Genomic DNA, 22,754 nt, shown 5'->3' on the forward strand with positions numbered 1-22,754 from the left:
ACTGAGAGAGATCAACATGACATCATGCAGTTAAGTGACGATATGATAAGTGTTTTAATAGAGGTATACAGGGATTCTGTGGAAGTTCCTATGAAATAAAAAAATTTGTGGGAGACTTCATAATGGCAAAATGTGCTTTCAGTCTTCAAGGGCATTCATGGTGGATGAGGGCACAATTCTAACCACAAAATCAGCAACACTAAGACATGGGGGTAGAAGAGAACTGGCAGCATGCTAGAAAACATCAAGGATGTTTCAGAATGCCAGAAATAGGAGAGTGGATGTGCTGCAGAGAAGCAAGTGTCCAGATGATGAAGCATCTTGTCAGCCTGTGTAGGATAAATTTAAGCATTATTAACGGTACATCACTGAGAAACTTGAAGCCAATGATGAATGAGAAAATGAGCCATTGAAAGGGTTACAGAAGGTTATGATCAGAAACAGGAAAAGTAGATAGATGGTCAATAATGTGATAATCAATGAGAGTGCATATAAGAATTTGAATTAAAGTAGTGCTGGTGGGATTGGAGATGGGGGGAGGATATAAGATATTTATTTTGAAACACAGGTGGGTCACTCAATGCCCCACAGGTCATGCAAAATTCCCATCCTCATGAAAGTTACATTTTAATGAGGTAATCATATAGTTACCAAACACCTAATTACAATATTAAATTTCATATGATTAAATATTAATTTATATTAAATTATTAAATCTTGCATTTCATATATTTAATATAAAATTAAAAATGAGAAGATAGCAAGGCAAAAGGAAGCCACTCTTTTCCATAGGGTGGTCAGAGAAACATCTCTGAGGAGGTGAGTTTGGAGGAGGGATTCAGATGATATGGAGGATGCTAGCTATGTAAAGAACCAGGTAGGGATGCTCCAGGAAGGAGGTGGTGCTATAAGTACAGAGGTTTTGGGGTGGGAATGAGCTTCGTGTGTTTGAGGTTGACTTGGAGTAAGATGCAGGAAGAGTGCTGTGAGAGCTAAGCAGAGCCAGGTTGTGTAGAATCCTGTAGAACTTGGTCAAGAGTTTGGATTTATTCCTAAGTAATGTACAATGGGAAGGGGAGAAATGGGGAGATGTTGATCAAAGGGTATAAACTTCCAGTGATAAGACCAATAATGTCTGGGGATCCAAAGTACACCGTGGTGACTATAGTTAATAATACTGTATATTATATACTTTAAAGTTGCTAACAGAGTAGATCTTAAATGTTCTCACCACAAAAAAGAAAGGATAGTTATGTGGGGTAAAAGAGGTGTTAGTTAATGCTATGATAGTAATCATTTTGCAATATGTAAAGGTATCAAATCACATTGAACACCTTAAATTTACATGTTACATGCCAATTATATCTCAGTAAAGCTGGGGGAAAAATGTATGATGCAAAGTCCTTGCAGGATTTTGAGGAGGGTGGTAATAACTGTTTAAAATGCCTTATGGCTGCTGTGTGGAAGGTAGAGCACAACAAGGCAAAAGGGGAAACAGAGAGGCAAGTAGGAGGCTACTGCTGTTGTCATCTGAGAGACTATGGCAGCTCTGATCACAGCGCACTAAGAGGATAAGAAGTCAGTAGATTCTGGATTCAAGAAACAATAGTTGCAAGGTAGGCTTGTCATGATTTAAACTCTTGAAAAATAAGAGAAGGGTTTTCAATGTATTACCTATGTATAAATATTTCAAATAGAAAGATACACCATGTTCTTGGGTTGCAAGAATCAATATTGTTAAAATGACCATACCACCCAAGGCAATCTACAGATTCAGTGAAATCCCTATCAAAATACCAATGGCATTTTTCACGGGACTAGAACAAATAATTTTAAAATTTGTTTGGAAACACAAAAGATCCCGAATAGCCAAAATAATCTTGAGAAAGAAGAACAGAGCTGGAGGACTCACACTCCCTGACTTCAGACTATACTACAAAGCTACAGTAATCAAAACAGTATAATACTGGCACAAAAACAGACACAGATCAGTAGAACAGAATAGAGAAGCCAGAAATAAACCCACACACTTATGGTCAATCAATCCATGACAAAGGATGCAAGAGTATACAATGGAGAAAAGACAGTCTCTTCAATAAGTGGTGCTGGGAAAACTGGACAGCTACATGTAAAAAAATGAAATTAGAACATTCTCTAACACCAGATACAAAAATAAACCCAAAATGGATTAAAGACCAAAATGTAAGACCAGATACTATGAAACTCCTAGAGGAAAACAGGCAGAACACTCTGACATAAATTGCAGCAATATTTTTTTGGATCCGTCTCCTAAAGTAAAGAAAACAAAAGCAAAAACAAACAAATGGGATCTATATTACATAATATAGTTACTCAGCTCTGTAATGAGAAAATTATATAAAAATTATACATCAGTATGTTACTTCCCTACAGAGCTTCATTGAAGAACTTCCCTGCCCTCGTGCTGCATTCAAATAACACTTTTGTAGTGTATATTTAAATGATCCGTAGATATATGTCTGTATATTATAGTTGAGTGTGCATGTATGTTATGTTATATTATCTTAAATTACTCTATTTTTCAATTGCTCTTCCTTTTAAAACAAAGTTTCCTTTAGAATTCTTAGGTTCCAAAAGCAAGACCTGCTCCAGTTGCAAACATATGTCAAAAAGGAATACACAAGCCTGAAACAAAGAGGCTTACACACTGCTTCCCAGTAGCAAGAACTTTCTAGTATCACAGCAGTCTGTCTTGGAAAAAGGTCTTTTTGATTGTTTTGGTCCTTTGCTCTTTATTCAAGATTGATTACTACCGGATCTTTCCTAGAGCGCTGTTCACAATGGTTTTAAATGACTCAAGCTTTGGCACCCCCTCACTAAAGTATTTGCTTTAGTGAATTCTAAATTTCTCTTACAGAGACTACAACTGTCTCGGAATCAGACTGCCTTCTGTAGTAATTACTGAGCACATGGTACAACGGGAGTCCTTGACATTCATTAAAAAAAGTGCAGGGGGTGGGTAAGGGAAAAAAAGAGTAAGAAAACTTAATCACAAGAAATTAGCATGTTTAAGTAAATCATTATAGTGCTCAGGAAGAAAGATCTGACAGAGACACTCAGAAGGAATCAGCCTCCAGGTTCAGCCAAGTTGGAGTTTTCCTTATCACTTATTCTTCTTACACAGGCTGACGCACTAAACCATTTTTCCTTATATACTTGCAGGAAGGGCCATTTTTATTAGGGTTCCTTCATTTTAAAATGCTCTCTGATGCCATGAGAACTTGATTAAATTGCTACCCATTCTTAAAGGGAAAAGGAGTTTTAATCTTCAAGGAAAAAACAGTGATCATACACTTACTGCAATGCAATATGCTCACAAAGACCCAAGCGTTCCACAGTCACAGGAACCTGAAGCGTTGTGGCAGAATTATTAGCAGGTAAGTTGATTTTGCAGAATGTTTACCTGATTGAATGGCTTTTAAACAACACTGTAACACAATATTCTGGTCACATAAAATTATATGCACAGCTACCCTCCATATAAACAGCAATATTTACTACTCTCCAAATAAATGGTACTGATAAAACAAATAAAAAATATAATATGGGGCCTATATTATTTGTGAGTTCATCCAAAAATCAAAATTCTTTAAAAATTTTTGCAAAAGTACAAACTGTGGGTTTTTTCCTCAATATTTTACCTTTACTTATTTTTCTTTAAAAGGGCACCTCTTTTTTCAGTTCAAAATGAGTTTTTATTTTACCATCCCAACTCATGTCTTTTTATAATGCATTTTAGAAACTCATCAGAGTACAAATATTTATTTTGTTCCACAATGATGCTTTCTACATTTATCAATTAATAATTTGATTCTTTTAGCAAGCAGTTATTGAAGAAAACCAAGAGTAGTACCAGGCACTATGCTTTCTGAGACATTATCCTTTTGGATACAACATATATTTCTATAAGGAGCATTTTAAAAAATATCTTATTTGTGTACTATTGTATGAATTAACTTTGATAAACTGATGTATCTAATATATTTACTATTTTAACATGATACTGAGATTATGATTCATAGATTTATCTCTATGGTATGAATGGCATCTATTCTTGTCAGGGCTTGAACTATTTGATCCATATGTTCAAATATATTAATTCCATAGACAGATTTTCTTTGGGTATAACAGAGACTGCTAGCAGTTTATCAAAATCTCTGTCTTCTTTTTCCTCAGCACACAGCAGGATTACATCTCCTAACCTCCTTTGCAGTTAGATGTGGTCACATGACCCAGCTCTAATGGAACGTGAGCAGACGTCATACGTTCACTTCTAGGTTTCACTCATACACATTCCCTTGTGCTTCTCCTTGGTCTCTGCCCTTCTACCAGCTGGACGGAGACAATAACAAAGCCACAAATAAAAGGAGTCTGGATACCTAGTTGACTATGAAGAGGGAAGACAGCTTCCCAACCCAAACACTCAGCTAGGACTGTTAAATGAGCAAGAAATAAAGTGATAACACACTTCTGAATCTACTTGTTTTAGCAATTAGCCAATCCTAACTAATATACTTGGAGAAAAGTTTGAAGAACTATATAATGAGATTAGAAAAAAAAAAAAAAAGCATGAGACTAATAGAAGCAACAGGGTTAAATGAAACAAATTTCAGTAACTATCCTCCATTTGTTGCCAACACAGCAAATCCCGACAGCACTATGACACTCCATGGGTGTTGGAGTGGGAGAAGGGAGAGAGTCAACTTGCGGCAAGAGCATTTCCTGCTGCTCTTCCTAAATTACCTTCTTCATGCCCCTCACTTTTTCTGGTATGGATGGTGCAAAGAGCCCAGCCTTCAGGTTGGTCCTATTCTAATGCCTGCCTTGAGGCCAAGGTGGAGACAGAATTTGCAATCATTTTCAGAGAATCTTAGGACAGTTTGATGTTTGCCAAGGACAAAGTGAAAGCACTGCCTTTCCTGAGATGATAGAAGACTTTACACCTGGTCTATTTCCTGTCTCCACAGTCCTTCTTCATCCTCCCTTATTGTCTTCACTTTTTCTTAGAACAGGTGGCCCTTGCTTTTGTTAATATTAATATCTCCACTTGTTCTTTAGCAGATCTTTTCCCGCCTCCTCCAAAGCTTTGTTTCCTTAAATATTCCCTTTTGGAATCAAAGTGTCAGCTTTCTCCTTCCTTCTGACTATAAACATACTCTTTTTTCTTATCCACAACAAACACTCACACACACAAGAGAAATGACAATTAAAAAACAACTACCATCATAAAACCTATTTTGTAAATCTGCTACCTTGGGCTACAGCTCATTTGTTTTTCACCTCTTTAACCCCTTATTTATATACCACCTACTCACTCTTTCAATCATTATTTACTTATTATTTATTGTTGTTATTAGCTATTAACAACAATTTATTAAATATTAATTTGTTTCACATCGAATAACACGTTTCTGGAGGCACAAATATGATGAAGACAAAACTTTTGCCTTTGAGGACTTCACAGAGCTGGGGAGAAAGACAGATGAAAATAATTACACAGCAAGATGATTTTCCTGTAGTCTAGATACACTTAAAGGGCTATGAAAGTGCCTCCTCCCTCAAAAGGCACAATTAATACTACTTTTCAGGCTGGAGAAGAAAGCTTCATAGAAGGAATGACATTTGAATTGAAAAGACATAAGCTTTTGTAAGCCAGACAAGAGGAAAATGAGTATTTAGGCAGGAGTTGCAGAAATAACAAAGGCAATAAGTAATATGAGAAAAACATGGTGTACAAAGAAATAATTAAGTTGAAGAAACAACAAGTAGTCTGCTGTGGTTAGAATGAAGGAAAGGCAATTGAATTAGAGACGGGGATTGGAGATTGTCCAGAAGTGGCTACTTAGAGCCCTAGTTTGAAGGGTCTTTAGTGAGTTTGGACCTTTATATTATAGAAAAGTTTTAAATAGGGAAAAGAAGTGATATGATCTATATGAAAAAGTCACATGATGGAGAGTCAGGTTATACAAGAGTCAGGAAGAGGGAAACTCATCAAAGGCCATTGAAAGCTTCAGGTAAATGTACTGGAGGCCCGTACTGAGGGTTAAGAGTGTCTGGCACTTGCATTATGAAGTACCTCAGTGACCATAAAATAATTTTCCCTCTTCTGCTTGAGCAAAAAGTAGACTTATTGACTTTGACTCCTTCCCCAAATTGACTGAGAAAAGGCTACTGCAACAGGTCTACAGAATTTTCTAAAGGCAAACATCCAACAAGATTTGGCTTTTAAGACCGCCCACAGTAAGCCTCCCTTATTAAGTGACTTGTAGTCATGGCCAAATGAAAGAACTAAATGCATAATAACTATTACTTATTCTAAGCATTAAAAAAGTGCTCATCAGAACCCAATTTTTGTCTTTTCCTATCTCCATCTGGCCAAACTGTTAAAAGGCAAGACTTAATAACAGCACCCTCATGAATGAGAACTAGAGCCTTTTGCAGCAGGTGGTGCCCACCTCCGCCTACAGAATTGCAGCCCAAACAATCTGCTTGGAATTGCAGAGAACTCAGTAGAATGTGCTTATGACTCAGCCTGTTAAGTAGGAGGACTGTTATTGTTATTTTAACTCCTGCCAGAGTATGTGGGCAACTCTCCCTCTTTCTGTCTTGAGTTAACCAAGAGACATCCCTCTTCAAAACCTCACCCCGGAATAGGTTCTTGCTCAGTTAGAGCCAGAACAGTTTGGGGTCTGGGTATGACTGCCAGCTGATAGTGCAGATTAGAAAAGGCTTTCATAAAGGGAACATCTGATATCCTAATTTACCAATAGAATTTTATTTTTAGAATGTTTAATCTGCCTTTAAAATTATTCACACAGAGTGCCATAGACCAGAGCTGAATGCTGATGAGAGTAATCAGCACAAGTCAAGGTACTTATTTTCAGAAAGGATGGTGAAAATACCAGGGTTTCTTTCTCTTTCGCTTAACCCTGGGGGTATTGTGGTCCTACTGTTTGTCTTTCTCTTGCCAAATGTTCTCAACAGTGTAAACATTCATCAAGTGCTGCTCCTAAGGAATACTGTAAAAATGAAACAAAATTCAGCCTATTTTACAGAACATTGTCTTAAAGGATAAACTTCACCCATCGATGTATGATGAAAAGATGTAAATCTATTTGAAGATAAAGCAAAATCTAAGCAATGTCAGGTTGTGGCAAGTCTTATTATTATGTAGACAAAAGACGGCGTGGAATAGGAAAATAAATATGTTCTGCTTTCAAAATGGTTTTCTCATTTCCACTCAGCTAATTTTTCTCTGTGTTTCTGGTGCTATAAATTAAGATTCAAGATTACATATCAGTAGAATAAAATTTTGTCATAATGCTATAAAATCATATGTCAAAAAGATGCAGGAAAGCTCCTCAGCATTCCAGAAGCGAGGAACTCTATTAAGACAAACTGAAAGAATCCTGCAAAGGGCAACAACCGTCACTGGTGTGCGTGAAAGATAGCATGTGTATTCCAAAGTAACCTTTGCAGGCCTCTCTAGTCCTTCAAAAAGTGAGGGTCCACCAAGATAGAGATACCATTCTAGACACAGCTCAGAACATCACATAGTCTCTGCCCTCAGTGGGGAGAGAGAGGATGTTGAGATGACATCAGGGAGGTAGAAGATGTCAGCTTATATAGCACCTTCCTGGTCACAGTAGGAGTGTGGGTTTTCTTCTGACTATTAAGGACAGTCCTTGGTGGATTCTGAACAAAAGAGTCATATCAATTGATTTATAAAAGATCAACTATGTGAACAATACATTATACAAGAGCAATATTGAGCACAGGAGGCTACTGCATTCTCTAAAATGAGAGAGTAGATTCCAGTGATACAGGTAAAGACAACGAGAAAAGATTAGATTCTGGACAGAGGTGAGCTTGTCACTGTTATTATCTGCAATGAGGCTTAAGAAGGTTAAATAATCTGCCTCTAATAGGTAGTGGAGGCCAGAAATAAAGCAATGGTCAGGGTCGTTCACTACGCTTTAAATGTCTACGTGGGACTTCTGCATCAAAAAGATGCTGAGATTATATGAAGTAGGCAGACTTAAATGTTAGAGAGATATAACAACCTTTATACTAAGAACTACACGTATTAGGTTTGAAAAATTCAATTCTAAATTTTACAGAATTAGTAATATTAGCACATGATTATAAAGATTTTGCCATTTACAAAGCATTTTCACTCCTATTATCCCATTCAACGTTATCATAGCAAAATAGAGATATCTAACAGTCACATTTATGATATCACTGAAGTGTCAACTACAAATTGGCACTTGCCATCTACCTCTACAAGGATTAGATCAGGTACTGCAGCTGCTGATTTTCAACATCCCCTGAAAGGAGTTCAGGGTGGACAGCAGAAATGAGGTACTCTGTGCTCCGGGGAAGGGGGGTGGCGTAAACAGGCAGAACAGGTCTTCAGATAGTTAGATATTTTCAGGAGCCGATTTTATGAGCCCAATTCTTATATCTCCTCAGATCTAGAAAAGCAGTAAAATCCTTCATGGTGACTTCTGCTTCCTGTGACTAGCAGTACCCTGCACAACACTAGCAGAAGCCTTCTGTAAAAAAATATATGCTTGATTGCATGTATTCCCCCTTCACCAAAATCACATATATACTGACCTTCCCCCCTGCCTCCTTGGAGCGGTTTCTCAGAGCTATCTGAAATGTTGTCTCCCAGGCTGCAGTCCTCATTTTGCCCCAAATAAAACTTAACTTGCATCTCTCATGTTGTGCATTTTTTAAGACGACAGAAGGAATTTTTGCCATTCTCAATAGCTTGTTTTCTTTTTTTAACATCTTTATTGGAGTATTATTGCTTTACAATGGTGTGTTAGTTTCTGCTGTATAACAAAGTGGATCAGCTATACGTATACATATATCCCCATATCTCCTCCCTCTTGAGCCTCCCTCCCACCCTCCCTATCCCACCCTTCTAGTTGGACACAAAGCACCAAGCTGATCTCCCTGTGCTATGCGGCTCCTTCCCACTAGCTATCTATTTTACATTTTGTAATGTATATATAAGTCCATGCCACTCTCTCACTTCGTCCCAACTTACCCTTCCCCCTCCCTGTGTCCTCAAGTCCATTCTCTATGTCTGCATCTTTATTCCTGTCCTGCTGCTAGGTTCTTCAGAAGCATTTTTTATTTTTTTTTAGATTCCATATATATGTATTAGCATACGGTATTTGTTTTTCTCTTTCTGACTTACTTCACTCTGTTTGACAGTCTCTAGGTACATCCACCTTGCTACAAATAACTCAATTTCATTTCTTTTTATGGCTGAGTAATATTCCATTGTGTATATGTGCCACATCTTCTTTATCCACTCATCTGTCAATGGACACTTAGGTTGCTTCCATGTCCTGGCTATTGTAAATAGAGCTGCAATTCACATTGTGGTACATGACTCTTTTTGAATTATGGTTTTCTCAGGGTATATGCCCAGTAGTGGGACTGCTGGGTCATATGGTAGTACTTTTTTTAGTTTTTTGAGGAAATTCCATATTGTTCTCCATAGTGGATGTATCAATTTACACTCCCACCAACAGTGCAAGAGGGTTCCCTTTTCTCCACACCCTCTCCAGCATTTATTGTTTCTAGATTTTTTGATGATGGCCATTCTGATTGGTGTAAGGTGATACCTCATTGTAGTTTTGATTTGCATTTCTCTAATGATTAGTGATGTTGAGCATCCTTCATGTGTTTGTTGGCAATCTGTATATCTTCTTTGGAGAAATGTCTATTTAGGTCTTCTGCCCATTTTTGGATTGGGTTGTTTGGTTTTTTCCTATTGAGCTGCATGAGCTGCTTGTAAGTTTTGGAGATTAATCCTTTGTCAGTTGCTTCATTTGCAAATATTTTCTCCCATTCTGAGGGTTGTCTTTTCGTCTTGTTTATGGTTTCCTTTGCTGTGCAAAGCTTTTAAGTTTCATTAGGTCCCATTTGTTTATTTTTGTTTTTATTTCCATTGCTCTAAGAGGTGGGTCAAAAAGGATCTTGCTGTGATTTATGTCATAGAGTGTTCTGCCGATGATTTCCTCTAAGAGTTTTACAGGGTCTGGCCTTACATTTAGGTCTTTAATCCATTTTGAGCTTACTTTTGTGTATGGTGTTAGGGAGTGTTCTAATGTCATTCTTTTACATGTAGCTGTCCAGTTCTCCCTGCACCACTTATTGAAGATGCTATCTTTTCTCCATTGTATATTCTTGCTTCCTTTATCAAAGATAAGGTGACCATATGTGCATGGGTTTATCTCTGGGCTTTCTGTCCTGTTCCATTGATCTATATTTCTGTTTTTGTGCCAGTACCATACTGTCTTGATTACTGTAGCTTTGTAGTATAGTCTGAAGTCAGGGAGCCTGATTCCTCCAGCGCCATTTTTCTTTCTCAAGATTGCTTGGGTATTCAGGGTCTTTTGTGTTTCCAGACAAATTGTGAAATCTTTTGTTCTAGTTCTATGAAAAATGCCATTGGTAGTTTGATAGGGATTGCACTGAATCTGTAGATTGCTTTAGGTAGTATAGTCATTTCCACAATGTTGATTCTTCCAATCCAAGAACATGGTATATCTCTCCATCACTTTGTATCATCTTTAATTTCTTTCATCAGTGTCTTATAGTTTTTTGCATACAGGTCTTTTTTCTCCTTAGGTAGGTTTATTCCTAAGTATTTTATTCTTTTTGTTGCAATGGTAAATGGGAGTGCTTCTTTAATTTCTCTTTCAGATTTTTCATCATTAGTATATAGGCATGCAAGAGATTTCTGTGCATTAATTTTGTATTCTGCTACTTTACCAAATTCATTGATTAGCTCTAGTAGTTTTCTGGTAGCATCTTTAGGATTCTCTATGTATAGTATCATGTCATCTGCAAACAGTGACAGTGTTACTTCTTCTTTTCCAATTTGGATTCCTTTTATTTCTTTTTCTTCTCTGATTACTGTGGCTAAAACTTCCAAAACTATGTTGAATAATAGTGGTGAGAGTGGGCAACCTTGCCTTGTTCCTGATCTTAGTGGAAATGGTTTCAGTTTTTCACCATTGAGAACGATGTTGAATAGCTTGTTTTCTCTCTCTGGGTAGATATTGTGCCTTCCTTACTTTTCTAACACCAGTCCCCTCAACTCTCATAAATGAATCCTAATAATATTGGTGGAACAAATGAAACTGCAATTGAGGTATCAAACAGGTTAAGTTTTCCCCATTCTTTTTCTGGTAGGAGTATAGCTTTGAAGTCTGAGAGAGATGAATTTGAATCTGGGCTCTGCAATCACTATATGATCTTAGTAAGTTACTCGACGTATGTTGGCCTTGATTTCCCATCTGCAAAATTGCATTGCACTTGTGACCTGCAAGGCTTGCATCAAATCTTACACGTACTCATATTTGCCCAGCAAAGGTTAGTTAATCTCTTCTTTCTCTCCCAACTCTGTCAGAGTAGTAATTTACTCCCTTCAGAAAATAAAATGGTTATGAAATATTCTATGTCTATAAATATTATTATATATTGATATTTCTTTTACCTTAAACGAATTGTAAAATTAAATGTAGTGATACAGAAAATTAGAAAAAAATCCTTTTTAAAAAGTTTCTCTCATGATTTTTGAAGGGCATATGAACAGCTAACATGGGCCAAACAAGAGTGTTTTTCTTTTATGTATCTTTCAAATTTCAAGGGTAGTATTTACATTGTGTTTGGGAATAGTCAGTATTTCACCTATGGGGAAATAAAACAAATTTCAATATTGTGTTATGGCAAAAGCAATAAAAAATATGAGTACCATTAGTTAGCAAAATCCTTGCAGCCAAAAAAACAAAACAACAAAAACACTTTTCTAATAGGAAAAATTGAAACAAACAGAATTGGCATGATATCACATATTAAGATATTTGGATCTCTTATATAGAAATCTGGGAGATGCTTTGAAAGCCATACTTAACCCATTGTAGCATTAAACCTTCAAAATGCTGAAAGTTATTTAGAAATAATAGTTAATAAGACTAAGCACCAGATGACTGAAACATTACAATGAGTCAACTTTACCACAGAATGAGTCAACCAGATCTTTATGTATCAATATGGATGAATCTCTAAATATAATGTTGGGTGAAGGCAAGGTGCAAAAGAATATCTGCAGTATGATGCCATTTATACAAACTTTCAAAATGTAAATGATTATATGGGATATTGTTTCATACATATGTCATTAAATTTAGGACATCATTAAACATAGGAAGGTTATATCATCTTCAGGATTACGACACATTTTAGGAAGAAGGGAAAGGTTTATTTCTTTAGAAAAGATTTCAACACAGCTGAATGTTAGCATTTTTTTCAAATTCATGTGGCTGTTACTGAGGTATTTCTTATAATATTTCCCATATTTCACTTTGGAAATTTTGTAAGCTTTCTTGATTAAAAATAAAATAATAAAGAAATAATGAAAAGAGAAAAGTGCATACTGCTACAGCAGATTTAAGACTGGATATTCAGTACTTCCAGTGACAAGAGATTACATGAAAATGCAGCCTTCATTTCCTAGAATAAGAAATCATTCATCGGTACTCTTTCCGTAATATTATTCTGCTTTTATCAGAGGAATTTTGAGTTCAAAGACGTAACATGAAAGAAAATATTCTTTCTGCTTGTAAACTGAGCTAAAGTGTACACACTCCTTTATTTACTCATGCAACAACTGTAAAGTAACAAGTACAAACCTAAAGTAAATGTTTCCCTTCCATCTCTTTGGGCAAGTGCATTGTCTTTTTTTCTTCCTTAATCAGAGACAACCAACTCAACACAAACAAGAATCTGATGACTAGGCATTTCTACCACAACTAGCCTCACAATAATAGCTGGGCTGACGTTCTTTCCAGTGCCTTGATCCCAGACCCCAGGATACAACCTTGGGTGAACTTCTATACCTACCTACTTCCTCTCTCTCTGCCTCATGCCCCTAATCTATAAAAGGAGCACCCTTATATCTACTCACAGGGTTGTTATACAGAATAAATGGTTTAGTTTATGTGAAGTAAGTCATGTAGGACCACAAATGGCACATAGTAAGTGTTGAGAAGACACTATTGGTATTGTTAACCATAGCAGGAGAGACAGGCTTAGTTCAATCCTCATTTCAGAGAAAGATTTTTTCATTCATTTACTATGAAATCATTCAAAACATTATGAAATGCTATTTTAATAATCCTAAATCTATTAGCTGTAGAATGCATGTATATTTTTCCCTTATCAAAATGAATTGATACTTATTTAATGAAGATTTTTTTTTAAATGTGGTTAACAAAGGTTTAGTTTCCACAATTGTGGGTAAACTCTTTTATTGTAGAGAGGATAGGGTCTTACCTATTCAAAGAAGTGGTAAAATGGTAAAGTTCGTTATATTGTGTTCTCAAAGGGTTGATAATATGTTCTGGTTTCTTTCTGTAAAAAAAAGAAGTTAGGAAATAAATAATTTAATCTCTGATCCATGTATATCAATTACATCATGTTGGTCAATACTAAATTCAACTCACAGCTTTACTCTTATATTGGGTAACTGAGACTATGAGATGAATTTCATGATGGTTCCTTATAGTCATACACTGAGCATTTACAAACAGCTAGGTCCTTTTCTGAGTGTTTCGAATAGAGAAGTGAAAATGCTAACTGTTGCAGACTTTTTCGTACTTTTTAGCTTCACTCCAGTGAAGCTTTTATAAAGAAAAAATAATATTTTAACTTGTTTAAATTGTTTTCAGCTAATAAATAGTAGGGAATTGTATTCTCTCCCAAGAGAATATATTTGTCCTGGTAAATTGTTAACTACACCCAGTAAGTTTTAAAGGCCTGGGCCTCTAGCCCAGTTCGCACTGATTCTCTACAGCACAGGATGGAAGGGAATTTTTTTACCAACTAATTACATTTTCTGTCTAGAGTACTAAACTTATTTTGACATTCAGAATCCTAAAAGTCATTCTGGATTAGTAGTTCTGCTTAGAAATTCCACTAGAACAATACAAAGTATTTCTTACTGAAATAAACACAATTACTAGAAGGCACTCGCTTTGTTTTGTACCTTACAAGCCATTCAGGTGTACTCGCCCTCAATACATGACTGTCCTTAAATGCAAGGGGCAGAGCTGAGGCTCATTTTTAAGTCCTGCTCTCTTACAATAGATGTCTAAATCTACACATCACTATGTGTCTCCCCCAAGGCCTGTGCGATTTTCACATCTGGTAAAACAGATCCCATCCTGTTCTCAAGGAAGATGTTGCTCTACTAGTAAGGAGCCCTAAGAGTTAAACTGAGAGCTATTAATTCTTCTTCAAGACCCAGAAGGAAAGGTAAACTTGGAAAGACATAAAGCAGGTGCCTCAGTTCTTCTCTGTGACCCTTCAAAGAAAAATGTGTATATGGATATGAGCAGACAAGGTTTTGATTCAAAAGTGACAAACACTGACTGGGCCAGGACCTGTATTAAGTGCTTTTACATGTATTAGCTCACTTCATTTGTGAGCATTCACACACAATGTACAGTAGCAAACAAATCTATTAACACATATTAAAGATAGAAAGGCTTAACATTTAAAAAAAATAAAGAAAATTCTGCAGGCAAGAAGAAACACAGTAGAATTTTCCATTCCCTCAAATAACTTGATATTTTAGGAAAAAAAAAAATTGACTACCCTTTAGTCCAGCTCAGTGGTTCTCAACTTTGGAATATATATAACATTATTATACAGAGTGCTATACACAATAACAAGACTCTATAATACAGAGTTCTATGCACAGTAACAAGACTAAAGAACTTTTTTTTTTGCAAATGCTCAATAACTTTTATTGAATCGTTAATGATTTCAATAATTTGAAACAACATCAATAAATTAGTTAAATAAACGACAATACATTTGAAGACTAGAATATTTTGCAGCTTTTAAACAGTATCAACTAGTGTTATGAGTACTGGTATGAAAAGATAACCAAAATATAAAACAAATGTTTAAACAGAATGTAAAGTGAAAATAGCAAGTTGGAGAATGCTATACATATAGTAAGACTAAAGAATTTTTAAGCGTAGTTTTGATCAAAAGCAAATTAAACCTCACAGGTTGATTTTAGAACAAAAAGAAAATGGTAAATCAGCTCTGGACCTTGTTCAGAAAGAAAGAGTTTTTGGGTAATTAATCAATGAATACTGAATAAAATATCATCCTTTATTTCTTCTTTAAGTTCCTTCTTTTCCTTAAATTCTTTAACGTGCATAGTTTTTTCACTTCATCTACATGATTTTCAAATTAACGTGCACACACATATATGTGTGCAAGTACACAATTATATATGTGTGCATGTATATTTTACTCTAGTAAAAATAAGAAAAATAGGAATTCTCTAAGAACAGGGGTCAGCTAACTGTGGCCCATGGACCCAGTCCATCCTGATGCTGCCTGTTTTTCCAAATAGAGTGTTCTGGGCACCCAGCCACGTCCATTCATTTCCTTGTTGTCTATGGCTGCATTCATGCTCCACTGCCAGAGCGGAGTAGTTGTGACAGAGACCGTGTGGTCCTTTATATATTTATGTATCACCTCAAATGTTTACTATCTGGCCCTTTACAGAAAATGTTTGTTTACACCTGCTATCAAGGAACATGTTCGTCATTTGAGTAACACTAAAAACAATATTGAAAGATAATCCCCCGTCTTTTAAAGTTTTTCCAAAAATTAACTCAATAGTTACATATGAATGAGAGAAATTCCAGCCTTAAACACTTAAAAACTAATTTCATTCCAACAGAACTGGAGAATTATTGGCCAAAGGATGAGATGATTATTTGAAAGTTGACCGTGCCCAGGACCTATTAGCTATAAAAATAATGCCCCATTTACCCATCATCCAGACTTTTGTGTGTTTTTTTTGTTTGTTATAAAATTAAAATGACTTTCTTTTTTCTAGGCTTTATTTTATGAGAAAAAGATAAATACCATCTGGGAATTATTACTATTATTATTATTTTTTAGTTAATTTTTTATTTGTTTTATTTTGGGCTGTTTTGGGTCTTTGTTGCTGTGTGCAGGCTTTCTCTGGTTGTGTCGAGCAGGGGCTACTCCTCGTTGCAGTGTGGGGGCTTCTCATTGTGGTGGCTTCTCTTGTTGCGGAGCATGGGCTCTAGGTGTGCGGGCTTCAGTAGTTGTGGCACACGGGCTCAGTAGTTGTGGCTCACAGGCTCTGGAGTGCAGGCTCAGTAGTTGTGGCACACAGACTTAGTTGTTCCGCAGCATGTGGGATCTTCCCGGACCAGGGCTCGAACCAGTGTCCCCTGCATTGGCAGGTGGATTCTTGACCACTGCACCACCAGGGAAGTCCCTGGGAATTATTTTTAAAAAGCAACTTATGGTCTATTCCATAAGGCACATAAAATTGAATAGTCATTTTAAATTAACACAGTGCAGTTAGAGGTGATCATTTTTATTCCATACCAAAAGGTTTAAATTAACACAGTTTTTGTTAAGAATATTATTTGGCACAGTTTTAGTATTTGATATATTATATAGACTGGCTGCAACACCCTTAAAATAATATTAGCAAACACTTACACAGCACTTATTATGTGCCAGACAATGTTCCAAGCACTTCATATACATTAATTCACTTATTCCTCACAATCACCCTCTAAGGAGGCAACTGTTATTATCCCCATTTTACAGATGAGAAAACTGAGGTCAAGAGACTTTAAATGCCCTTCCCAGCATTACACAGCTAGAAAGTAGTCAAGCCTTTCAGCCTTTATAGACCCTGAGAGTTGGTTTTAGATCTTCAACTCTGGTTAATGACAAGTTCAGACATAAAGGCTTTGTGGCTTCTCTGAGAAGTGGTATTTCACCAATGGAAAATTGCAGTTTACTGGAAATACTTAGCACATCTATTATTCAGTATATTCAGCTTCTTGAACAAATTGAAATTTACTCAGCTGCTCCATTATTTCTATCAGGTTTGCTTATGCCACTTTCCAGAACTTCTTAGAGCTGGGTCTGAACATTGTCGAGAATCATGACTGACACCTGACAAAACCAACTGGTTGACAACAATATTTACGGGCTGCCTACCCATGATAGAGAACAGGATGTGCACTGGCATCACAAAGTAAGATGTGTGAATCATTTAAGGAGGAACCCAAGACAAACACTTGTTCAGCTATAAACAAAATCAGCTTTTATCAGCTGGTTACTCAGATAAATAGGACGTGCAGTCAATGCACTTAGGCTGCATATAATACATGTTTGGCTGTGGTATATTTATATGCAAGTTATGTGACACCTATAGGGTTGACGTTAGAATGATAAATTCATGCAGACTTTCAGAATCTCATGAAGAAAATATTGCCAAGGCGTGGTTTTCCTAAATGATATAAGAACCCAAGTTTCATTAAGCAACAAAGTAATGATGAAACCTTTCCTGGATTGCCAGACCAGGATATACTTTTCATTAACCTTTGAAATACATTGTAGCATTAAGTATCATTTGGTTATTTTTCACGTTTTGACAGACTTTGTTAGGTAACCTAAACGCTGAGATGCTTGAAGTTGCTGGAATCCTGAATAGCATTTCTGCCGGCTAAGCTTAACCTCGTTGGCTAGCGTTAGCCTACTCGGTTAGCTCTCAAATAAACAATATTAACATCATTCTCCACCTATATCAATCTGCTTTGTGAGGTTTTGAACAGTTCATGTAATTCAGTGCACTTGTCCAGGATAACAAGATTGCAACTAAGTTGCCAATACCGCTGGGAAAATATCCACAATCCAAGCAGTCTTTAAATAGGAGAGCAGCTACCAACGTAACCCATTTAGTCGAACATACTACTAAACCATTTCTATTCCCTAAAGGTTCAGAAGCAGTTCATTAGCACTGGTTATTTGTGAGTAGCTGAAAGTCACAGTGAACCAAACTCACTGATAGTTGGACAGATCAGAGAAAAGATCTTCCTTTCTTAGCGCTTTTGCCAAAGATTTTTTAGGAGAACATTATGTTTCTTGCAAAGGAAACATGCTTAAAAATATACACTGGAAAGAACTAAGGACATTTAACACAAGCCCTATTCAGAACATATGGTCTCCAGTTGACCAGAGAATCTAGGTAAGGTAGACAGTAAGAATTTCCCCTTTTAATACTCAAACCTCCTACTCCAGGCTATTGCCAAGGACTAGCTGACTGCATGAAGGTGATTTAAGAGAAATTATCTAGTCTTGTCCAAAGAATCTCAACATAATTCAGAGAAGTAAAAATAGGCTACAAATAGGTGAAGGGTAAAGGATTGGATCAGTCAGAAAAGTCAGTCAAGTTTCTGAGTCTTCACAAAATAAAGGTTTATATACTGTTCATACAAATCCTGATGTGAGTAAGGTAACTCTCCTGGTGGAGACCCAGTAATCTGGCTGCATTCTTCTCATTGCTCAACTAACTCATGGCCTCAAGATTGCTGCAGCAGGAGAGGAAGCCATCTGGAGGGCTGTGCATTGGTTCCCCCATGCTTTAACACGGAAGTGACACACCTCACTGGCTCTCACAGCCTCCTGGACTGAACCAACCACACGGCTGTGCCTCAGTGCAAGGGGCTGAGAAACAGGGAAGAAACACGGAGGTTTGCTGAGCAGTACGAGTCTCCACTGCACGAGGGAAAAAGGCACGATGAGATGCCCAGTGGCTGTTTTAGGGCCCTGTTTAGATTCCTTCCTTGTTGAGAAGGGTTGAAAAGAAATAATGCTCAGTGATATCAGCTAAAAACTTGTTTTGCTAAATTAACACGTGCTGACTCTGTGTGTGTGTGTGTGTGTGTGTGTGTGTGTGTGTGTGTATAAATAAATAAATAAATATTTTATTTTCTTAACATGAATTGGCACTGCAATATAGAGAACGTTGGGGAGCAAGAGGGCACCTGTGTCAGTGTTTCCACTTGCTGATGTATTGCACTGATGTTTTCTGCTCAGAATCAGACACAGCTGAAGAACTAACACTTCTTTGCTTGACAGAAAGCCATCTGTTCATTTGTTTCTAATTTTTATACAAACACTAACCATTTAAAAAATGGTAGAATAAGTTAATGTAGATGCTCAGGTTCATGAGGTGTAAGGGAAGGGACTGGGTGGGGAGGTGCACAGAGGAAACAAGGCTGCCACAAAACTTATCGTGCCAGATGTCACAGAATGATTTTACTCTCATGTTCAAACCTTTTCTGTCAAAGTGATAAAAACTAAGTTTCTTGCCCTGGCCTCAAGGGCTTCCATACGGTGACTATACTCTACTTTTTCAAGTTTATCCCCAACTTTCTACCATCACAAGCGCTCACAGCTTCTTAGACTAGTTATTTTGTAGACCTATTAATTGCCTTTTTCATTGCAGCTTCATATTTTTCTTCTTCCCTTCTGCAAAGTCCTCTTTCTCTTTTCCGTCTCTTCTTGCCTCCCTGCCTCCCCCTCTTCTCTCCCTTCCTTACGCCCTCTAGGTTTGGGAACACCTTGTGGAACTGAAGCCCTCTTCTCTAAGATCTCTTCCCCCTGTCACTTCCAAGAATGCCCACTGCTGTCTGGCTCTTGTTTTTATCACTTATTTGGCATTCATATGAACTACTTTGCGTTGTCACTTAAGCTTATTGACATGGAAACAAGTTCACATCCCCACCCTTTTTTCTGCTTTATTTCAATTCTAGAAGTCATTGGTTTCTATCAAATATATGAATTCTTTTTTTCATAGTATTTTGAGTTCAAAACAAATACAAATGAAGGACAAAAAATATTAAGCCACATAAGAATATACAATGCACTTCAAGTAAGGCTGCCATGTTATTAAATTGTCTCAAGAGGTATTAGCAATTTACACTTCTATTTCCTTACACCATCAGCAGCACTGTGTACTATTAATTTGTTTAATATCTGCCCCACCTCACCTCAACTAATCTGTAAACTCTAGATGGCCAGGGGCCATTTTCTTTTGTATGTACTCTCTTTTGTATTACTGTACTCCCTGGCTGGGAGCAAGTACTTAATAACTATTCATCAAATGAATGAAAAATTGAAGTATGTACTCCAAAAATGGAAAAGTATGCTGATACTTTAACCGTGTGTATATGAACTCCCTGTTTCAAGCAATGAAATCTCCTTATCAACCTGGCTTACTGTTTCCCTGATTTGAAAGTGGGTTCAATGAATGAAAGAATGATAGCAGTTTATTTCCCTAAACATTCTGGTTAGAACTTGGTTAAATTAGATCTTTGAAATAAAAATAACACAAACTTTAGATATGGAAGCTGTTTTGGAACCCTGGCCTATCACCTACTGGCTGTGGAATACTGGGCAGAACTTCTGACTTTTTGGATCCTCAGTTTTATCATCAGTAAAATAGAGATTATCAATGCTATTTCCCTTACAGAGCTGCTGCAAGAATTAAATAAAATCATCTGTAGAAAAGTGCTCTGACAATTGTGGGAAATTGTGATGTGTCAGTATCAGTCTTCAAATAGTATTTCTTCACCACTTAGCACAACTACATACACTTGCGAAGAGATTATGTATTAACTTGAACAAACTTCATGCCAATACAAGATTTCTTAGCTTCAACTCTTCTCTTTACTTTTGCTTAGCTGCCAAATCCCTTTTGTAAGTTCTTAGGACACAGGATGTCTTTGGGAAGGACTGTGTCAGATAAAGAATCTCATTCACTAACAGCCCCAAGCTCACCTGCTGGGAACCATCTGTCAACCTGCAGCAGCATGTAGAGATTTCACCAGGAAGGCATTTGGCTGAACCCGGGTGACAGAGCACCAGGCTATTTTTGAGGTCACAGTGAGCACTCAAATTCCAGCTGTGGCCTAAAGAAATAAGAATTCAGCCCACTGATGATGTCCTTTGCCTGAGCTTCTGCACTCTCTGAGGATGACATTCTTGACTGCTGTTATCATTTTAAAAGGCACGCATTTAGAAAAGAAGACTCCACCAGAGAGAGGAAAATACATGCTGTGCTGTAGTCATCTGACCAGAAAAATAAAATTCTGGCAAATCTACTTTTCATCCGAAGAGCTGAAAGCTCTGGAAGCAGAGGGATTTCATCAACATACTGGAGTGCTGGGGAGGAGTTTACAATTAAGGGTGATCTCCAGCTGATTCAGGTCCTTCATCTTTTGCTGCATATTGTTCAAGAGGCAACCCATGATAACTTAATTAGCACAGTGGGAACTAAGTTGCCACCCACCCCTCCCCCTTCTGTAATGCTAATTTGAAATATCTTCTTTTCCTCCTCAAGTTATTTTCTTAACAGTGGCAGCCAACATTTTATTACTAAAGAAATTGTCAGTAATGACCTATTTTAAAAAGTGAAGATTTCTTAATGGAATGAGGATATTACTTGCTTGCTGAGAGAATGTATCAAAATAAAAGCTAGCCTTGAAAGGTATCTGAATCTCCAGTATTAGCACTCCAAGGTGTTCTGGAAATTCTATAACAATATTTATGCATGCATGATATGTCCCATCAATAATCTTAAAAATATTAAAACACACAAGGATAAATCATTAAGATTTCACCAAACAAAAGGGGAGGACTTGGCATGGAGATGCTATTAAAACAAAACAAAACAAAACAAAACAGTTTCAGGGCTTCCCTGGTGGCGCAGTGGTTAGGAATCCTCCTGCCAATGCAGGGGACATGGGTTCGAGCCCTGGTCCGGGAAGATCCCGCATGCCGCGGAGCAATGAAGCCCGTGTGCCCCAACTACTGAGCCTGCCCTCTAGAGCCTGTGCCCTCGAGCCACAACTACCGAAGCCACGCGCCTAGAGCCTGTGCTCCGCAACAAGAGAAGCCACCACGATGAGAAGCCTGCACACCGCAACGAATAGTCCCCGCTCGCTGCAGCTAGAGAAAGCCCGCACGCAGCAACGAAGACCCAATGCAGCCAAAAATAAATAAATAAATAAATATATTAAAAAAAAAAAAAAAGAGTTTGCCTCCCTATAAATAGGAGGCAAAGGAGGAGGCAGATCATCTGCTGGGGGAGCTCTTCAAAGTGTTTTCTCCCCCTCTTCTATTATTCTGTCGGTGGCCATGTAATTTCCCTCCTTTCTACTCTTTTCAGGAGGGTGTTCTATTATTATGCTTTATTTAATTGGCTTAGATTTAAGTAAATAAATAGACACCACTGAGTTGAAGGGCAGTCGGAATGGAGGGAAGAGGAGAGCAGAAATCAACACAGGAGGAGGGGCACAGAGAGATAGGGACTGCAGGACTGGAGCCAGATACCAGAGAACCCAAGCACTGTATGTTAGTGAAAGGCTTTTATCTAAAGCTCCTAGTGGCCACTTAACATCTGTAATCAAGCCATATGTGTCTGATTTATACAGAAACATATGAAAATAAGATTAAAGTCTAAGCATTAAAGAAAACAGCAAGTGAGCCAATGAGATTGCAAATATTCCAGCTGCTCTAATTACTGTGGTTCCAAAGGAAATGTGAGGGCTGCTGATGCCTTGCTTGGGTTCCCCTGGGACCACATCAGCCACCTTTGGTATTTGCAGGCACAGAAGTTTGCTTCAGAGGTAAGGTTTTACCCTCATACTCTGAGAGTGGTTTTTAGAGCTACTGTAGGCCAATGAAGAGGCAACAGTCTTTAAACAAAATTATTGCAACTTTAAAGGTGTATAACTGGATCACTTTGCTGTATACCTGAA

The 22,754-nt window shown here is 37.3% G+C and overlaps 1 protein-coding gene across 45 annotated transcripts in view; it reads right to left on the bottom strand.

Annotated features, from left to right (window-relative positions):
- Positions 1-22,754, bottom strand: part of MAP2 (microtubule associated protein 2) — a 277,616-nt gene that overhangs the window by 91,060 nt on the left and 163,802 nt on the right. For 44 of the 45 annotated variants that reach the window (XM_082396311.1, XM_082396352.1, XM_082396312.1 and 41 more), the window contains one exon: positions 13,405-13,482. The exons of the other annotated variant lie outside the window; for it this stretch is intronic. The gene's annotated coding sequence lies outside the window, so the exon portion shown is untranslated. The remainder of the gene's footprint in view (positions 1-13,404; positions 13,483-22,754) is intronic. 45 annotated transcript variants of the gene reach the window in all.

The sequence above is a fragment of the Balaenoptera borealis genome (genome assembly GCF_965194805.1).
Source record: "Balaenoptera borealis genome assembly, chromosome: 6".
Taxonomy (NCBI): Eukaryota; Metazoa; Chordata; class Mammalia; order Artiodactyla; family Balaenopteridae; genus Balaenoptera; species Balaenoptera borealis.